We start from the raw sequence: 6,388 nt of genomic DNA on the forward strand, positions 1-6,388 counted from the left end.
AGAATTGAAATACCCTTAATACATTTGAAACTCTCCAAAAACAAATGCTGGCGAAAGAAAGCAAAAAATGGCCCAAGCGACAAGGCCTAAGTGGAAAATTGCTCAGCTGGGGCACTGGTACAGCAAGGTAACGCTTTACTTGGCTCACTTTAACCACAATGAAAAAAAATCTGCTTGTCAAATAATGGAGTGAGACTTTGGAACAGACTGAGTGTGGAACTGAAACAATTTCCAAGCATGAACCAAATCAAAAACAAATACAAACAAATTATATCAACGTATCAATTTACAGTATATTGCTATGATCCAATTGGATCGATCTGTCCTCAGCGAGTTAGCCTTCTGGACGAAAACATATTGATTTATCCATCCATCCATCCCTTTTCCAAGCCACTTATCCTCATTTAGTGTGCCCAATTAACCTACCACAGAGTAGAACTCTCCCCTTTATACTAGATACAGGCAGTGGTTTGAATGCCAAAGCTTTGGTTGGAGTTTTACACACATTTGCAGTTTTGTATTGCTTAAAAACGCTTCCCAGCGCCTGCTGTACACGTTTTCTATTTTGACTCATAACTTCACAAAGGATGCTTTCCCAGTAAAATCTCTTGCAGTTTAGAGTAGAACTCTCGCCGTTATACTAGTTACAGGCAGTGGTTTCAATCCCAAAACTTTGGTTGGAGTTTTACACACATTTGCTGTTTTTATTGCTTAAAAATGCTTCCCAGCGCCTGCTGTACACTTTTTTTATTTTGACTCATAACTTCACACAGCATGCTTTCTAACTAAAGTCTATTTCATTTTAGAGTAGAACTCTCCACTTTATACGAGTTACAGGCAGTGGTTTGAATCCCAAAGCTTTGGTTGGAGTTTTACACACATTTGCTGTTTTTATTGCTTAAAAATGCTTCCCAGCGCCCGCTGTACACTTTTTTTATTTTTACTCATAACTTCACACAGCATGCTTTCTAACTAAATTCTATTTCATTTTAGAGTACAACTCTCCCCTTGATACTATTTACAGGCATTGGTTTGAATCCCAAAGCTTTGGTTGGAGTTTTACACACATTTGCTGTTTTTATTGCTTAAAAATGCTTCCCAGCGCCTGCTGTACACTTTTTTTATTTTGACTCATAACTTCACAAAGGATGCTTTCCCAATATAGTCTCTTGCTTATTTAGAGTAGAACTCTCACCTTTATACTAGTTACAGGTAGTGATTTGAATCCCAAAGCTTTGGTTGGAGTTTTACACACATTTGCTGTTTTTTATTGCTTAAAAATGCTTCCCAGCTCCTGCTGTACACTTATTTTATTTTGACTCATAACTTCACACAGCATGCTTTCTAAGTAAATTCAATTTCATTTTAGAGTAGAACTCTCGTCGTTATACTAGTTACAGGCAGTGGTTTCAATCCCAAAACTTTGGTTGGAGTTTTACACACATATGCTGTTTTTATTGCTTAAAAATGCTTCCCAGCGCCTGCTGTACACTTTTTATATTTTTAATCTTAACTTCACACAGCATGCTTTCTAAGTAAATTCTATTTCATTTTAGAGTGGAACTCTCCACTTTATACGAGTTACAGGTAGTGGTTTAAATCCCAAAGCTTTTGTTGAAGTTTTACACACATTTGCTGTTTTTATTGCTTAAAAATGCTTCCCAGCGCCTGCTGTAAACTTTTTTTATTTTGACTCATAACTTCACACAGCATGCTTTCTAACTAAATTCTATTTCATTTTAGAGTAGAACTCTCCACTTTATACGAGTTACAGGCAGAGGTTTCAATCCCAAAGCTTTGGTTGGAGTTTTACACACATTTGCTGTTTTTATTGCTTAAAAATGCTTCCCAGCGCCCACTGTACACTTTTTTTATTTTCACTCATAACTTCACACAGCATGCTTTCTAACTAAATTCTATTTCATTTTAGAGTAGAACTCTCCCCTTGATACTATTTACAGGCATTGGTTTGAATCCCCTCCTTGAGCCGTCACCTTGTCGTGGTGGAGGTGTTTGTGTGTCCCGGTGATCCTAGGAGCTAAGTTGTCTGGGGCTTTATGCCCCTGGCAGGGTCACCCATGACAAACAGGTCCTAGGTGAGGGACCAGACAAAGCACGGCTCAAAGACCCCTAATGATGACGACAAACAATGGACTTCGTTTTCCCTTGCCCAGACGCGGGCCACCGGGGCCCCCCACTGGAGCCAGGCCTGGTGGTGGGGCTCGAAGGCGAGCACCTCATGGCCGGGCTTGCACCCATGGGGCCCGGCCGGGCACAGCCCGAAAGGGTAACGTGGGTCCCCCTTCCCATGGGCTCACCACCTGTGGGAGGGGCCATAGGGGTCGGGTGCAGTGTGAGCTGGGCGGTGGCCGAAGGCGGGGACCTTGGCGATCCGATCCCCAGCTACAGAAGCTGGCTCTAGGGACGTGGAATGTCACCTCTCTGGCAGGGAAGGAGCCCGAGCTGGTGTGTGAGGTCGAGAAGTTCCGACTCGATTTAGTCGGACTCGCCTCCACACACACCTTGGGCTCTGGTACCAGTCCTCTCGAGAGGGGTTGGACTCTCTTCCACTCTGGAGTTGCCCATGGTGAGAGGCGCCGAGCAGGTGTGGGTATACTTATTGCCCCCTGGCTCGGCGCTTGTACGTTGGGGTTCACCCCGGTGGACGAGAGGGTAGCCTCCCTCCGCCTTCGGGTGGGGGGACGGGTCCTGACTGTTGTTTGTGCCTATGCACCAAACAGCAGTTCAGAGTACCCACCCTTTTTGGAGTCCTTGGAGGGGGTGCTGGAGAGCGCTCCCGCTGGGGACTCCATTGTTCTGTTGGGGGACTTCAATGCTCACGTGGGCAATGACAGTGAGACCTGGAAGGGCGCGATTGGGAGGAACGGCCCCCCCGATCAGTACCCGAGCGGTGTTCTGTTATTGGACTTCTGTGCTCGTCACGGATTGTCCATAACGAACACCATGTTCAAGCATAAGGGTGTCCACACGTGCACTTGGCACCAGGACACCCTAGGTCGCAGTTCGATGATCGACTTTGTGGTCGTGTCATCGGACTTGCGGCCGCATGTCTTGGACACTCGGGTGAAGAGAGGGGCGGAGCTGTCAACTGATCACCACCTGGTGGTGAGTTGGCTCCGATGGTGGGGGAAGATGCCGGTCCGACGTGGCAGGCCCAAACGTATTGTGAGGGTCTGCTGGGAACGTCTGGCAGAATCCCCTGTCAGAAGGAGTTTCAACTCCCACCTCCGACAGAACTTTGCTCATGTTCCGGGGGAGGCGGGGGACATCGAGTCCGAGTGGACCATGTTCCGCGCCTCCATTGCTGAGGCGGCCGACCGGAGCTGTGGCCGTAAGGTGGTCGGTGCCTGTCGTGGCGGCAATCCCCGAACCCGTTGGTGGACACCAACGGTGAGGGATGCCGTCAAGCTGAAGAAGGAGTCCTATCGGGCCTTTTTGGCCTGTGGGACTCCTGAGGCAGCTGATGGGTACCGGCTGGCCAAGCAGAATGCAGCTCTGGTGGTCTTCTTTTCCTTTCGGCTTGTCCCGTTAGGGGTCGCCACAGCGCGTCATCCTTTTCCATGAGAGCCTATCTCCTGCATCCTCCTCTCGAACACCAACTGCCATCATGTCTTCCCTCACGACATCCATCAACCTTCTCTTTGGTCTTCCTCTAGCTCTCTTGCCTGGCAGCTCCATCCTCATCATCCTTCTACCAATATACTCACTCTCTCTCCTCTGGACGTGTCCAAACCATTGAAGTCTGCTCTCTCTAACTTTGTCTCCAAAACATCGAACCTTGGCTGTCCCTCTGATGAGCTCATTTCTAATTTTATCCAACCTGGTCACTCCGAGAGCGAACCTCAACATCTTCATTTCCGCCACCTCCAGCTCTGCTTCCTGTTTTCTCTTCAGTGCCACTGTCTCTAATCCGTACATCATGGCTGGCCTCACCACTGTTTTATAAACTTTGCCCTTCATCCTAGCAGAGACTCTTCTGTCACATAGCACACCTGACACCTTCCTCCACCCGTTCCAACCTGCTTGGACCCGTTTCTTCACTTCCTGACCACACTCACCATTGCTCTGGACGGTTGACCCCAAGTATTTAAAGTCCTCTACCCTTGCCATCTCTTCTCCCTGTAGCCTCATTCTTCCCCCACCACCCCTCTCATTCATGCACATATATTCTGTTTTACTTCGGCTAATCTTCATTCCTCTTCTTTCCAGTGCATGCCTCCATCTTTCTAACTGTTCCTCCAGCTGCTCCCTGCTTTCACTGCAGATCACAATGTCATCTGCAAACATCATGGTCCACGGGGATTCCAGTCTAACCTCATCTGTCAGCCTATCCATCACCACTGCAAAAAGGAAGGGGCTCAGGGCTGATCCCTGATGCAGTCCCACGTCCACCTTAAATTCTTCTGTCACACCGACAGCACACCTCACCGCTGTTCTGCTGCCCTCGTACATGTCCTGTATTATTCTAACATACTTCTCTGCCACTCCAGACTTCCGCATGCAGTACCACAGTTCCTCTCTGGGTACTCTGTCATAGGCTTTCTCTAGATCTACAAAGACACAATGTAGCTCCTTCTGACCTTCTCTGTACTTTTCCATCAACATCCTCAAGGCAAATAATGCATCTGTGGTACTCTTTCTAGGCATGAAACCATACTGTTGCTCGCAAATACTCACTTCTGTCCTGAGTCTAGCCTCCACTACTCTTTCCCATAACTTCATTGTGTGGCTCATCAACTTTATTCCTCTATAGTTGCCACAGCTCTGCACATCACCTTTGTTCTTAAGAATGGGCACCAGTACACTTTTCCTCCATTCCTCAGGCATCTTCTCACGCACTAGAATTCTATTGAACAAGCTGGTCAAAAACTCCACAGCCACCTCTCCTAGATGCTTCTATACCTCCACAGGAATGTCATCAGGACCAACTGCCTTTCCATTTTTCATTCTCTTTAATGCCTTTCTAACTTCCCCCTTACTAATCATTGCCACTTCCTGGTCCACCACACTTGCCTCTTCTACTCTCCCTTCTCTATCATTTTCCTCATTCATCAACTCCTCGAAGTATTCTTTCCATCTACCTAGCACACTGCTGGCACCAGTCAACATATTTCCATCTCTATCCTTAATCACCCTAACCTGCTGCACATCCTTGCCATCTCTATCCCTCTGTCTGGCCAGCCTGTATAGATCCTTTTCTCCTTCTTTAGTGTCCAACCTGCCATACATGTCATCATATGCCTCTTGTTTTGCCTTTGCCACCTCTACCTTTGCCCTGTGTCGCATCTCAATGTATTCCATTCGCCTCTCCTCGGTCCTCTCAGTGTCCCACTTCTTCTTAGCTAACCGTTTTCCTTGTATGATTTCCTGTACTGTGAGGTTCCACCACCAAGTCTCCTTCTCTCCTTTCCTGCCAGAAGATACACCAAGTACTCTCCTGCCTGCTTCTCTGATCACCTTGGCTGCAGTGGTCCAGTCTTCTGGAAGCTCTTCCCGTCCACCGAGAGCCTGTATCACCTCTTCCCGAAAAGCTGCACAACACTCGTCCTGTCTCAGCTTCCACCACATGGTTCTCTTCTCTGCCTTTGTCTTCCTAATTTTCCTCCCCACCACCAGAGTCATCTTACACACCACCATCCTATGCTGTCTAGCCACACTCTCCCCTACCACTACCTTACAGTTGGTAACCTCCTTCAGATTACATCGTCTGCACAAGATGTAATCCACCTGTGTGCTTCTACCTCCGCTCTTGTAGGTCACCCTATGTTCGTGCCTCTTCTGGAAAAAAGTGTTCACTACAGCCATTTGCATCCTTGTTGCAAAGTCTACCACCATCTGTCCCTCCAAGTTCCTTTCCTGGATACCGTACTTACCCATCACTTCTTCATCACCCTTATTACCTTCACCAACATGTCCATTACAATCTGCACCAATTACGACTCTCTCTCTGTCTGGGATGCTCAGAACTACATCATCTAGCTCCTTCCAGAATTTCTCTTTCACCTCTAGGTCACATCCTACCTGTGGGGCATAGCCACTAATCACATTACACATAACACCCTCAATTTCAAATTTCAGCCTCATCACTCGATCTGATACTCTTTTCACCTCCAAGACATTCTTAGCCAACTCTTCTTTTAAAATAACCCCGACTCCATTTCTCTTCCCATCTACACCATGGTAAAATAATTTAAACCCTGCCCCTAAACTTCTAGCCTTACTGCCTTTCCACCTGGTCTCCTGGACACACAATATATCAACCTTTCTCCTAATCATCATGTCAACCAACTCCCGGGATTTTCCTGTCATAGTCCCAACATTCAAAGTCCCCACATTCAGTTCTAGGCTCTGTGTTTTCCTCTTCTCT

This window comes from Phyllopteryx taeniolatus, chromosome 23 (assembly GCF_024500385.1).
Source record: "Phyllopteryx taeniolatus isolate TA_2022b chromosome 23, UOR_Ptae_1.2, whole genome shotgun sequence".
NCBI classification, from domain to species: domain Eukaryota; kingdom Metazoa; phylum Chordata; class Actinopteri; order Syngnathiformes; family Syngnathidae; genus Phyllopteryx; species Phyllopteryx taeniolatus.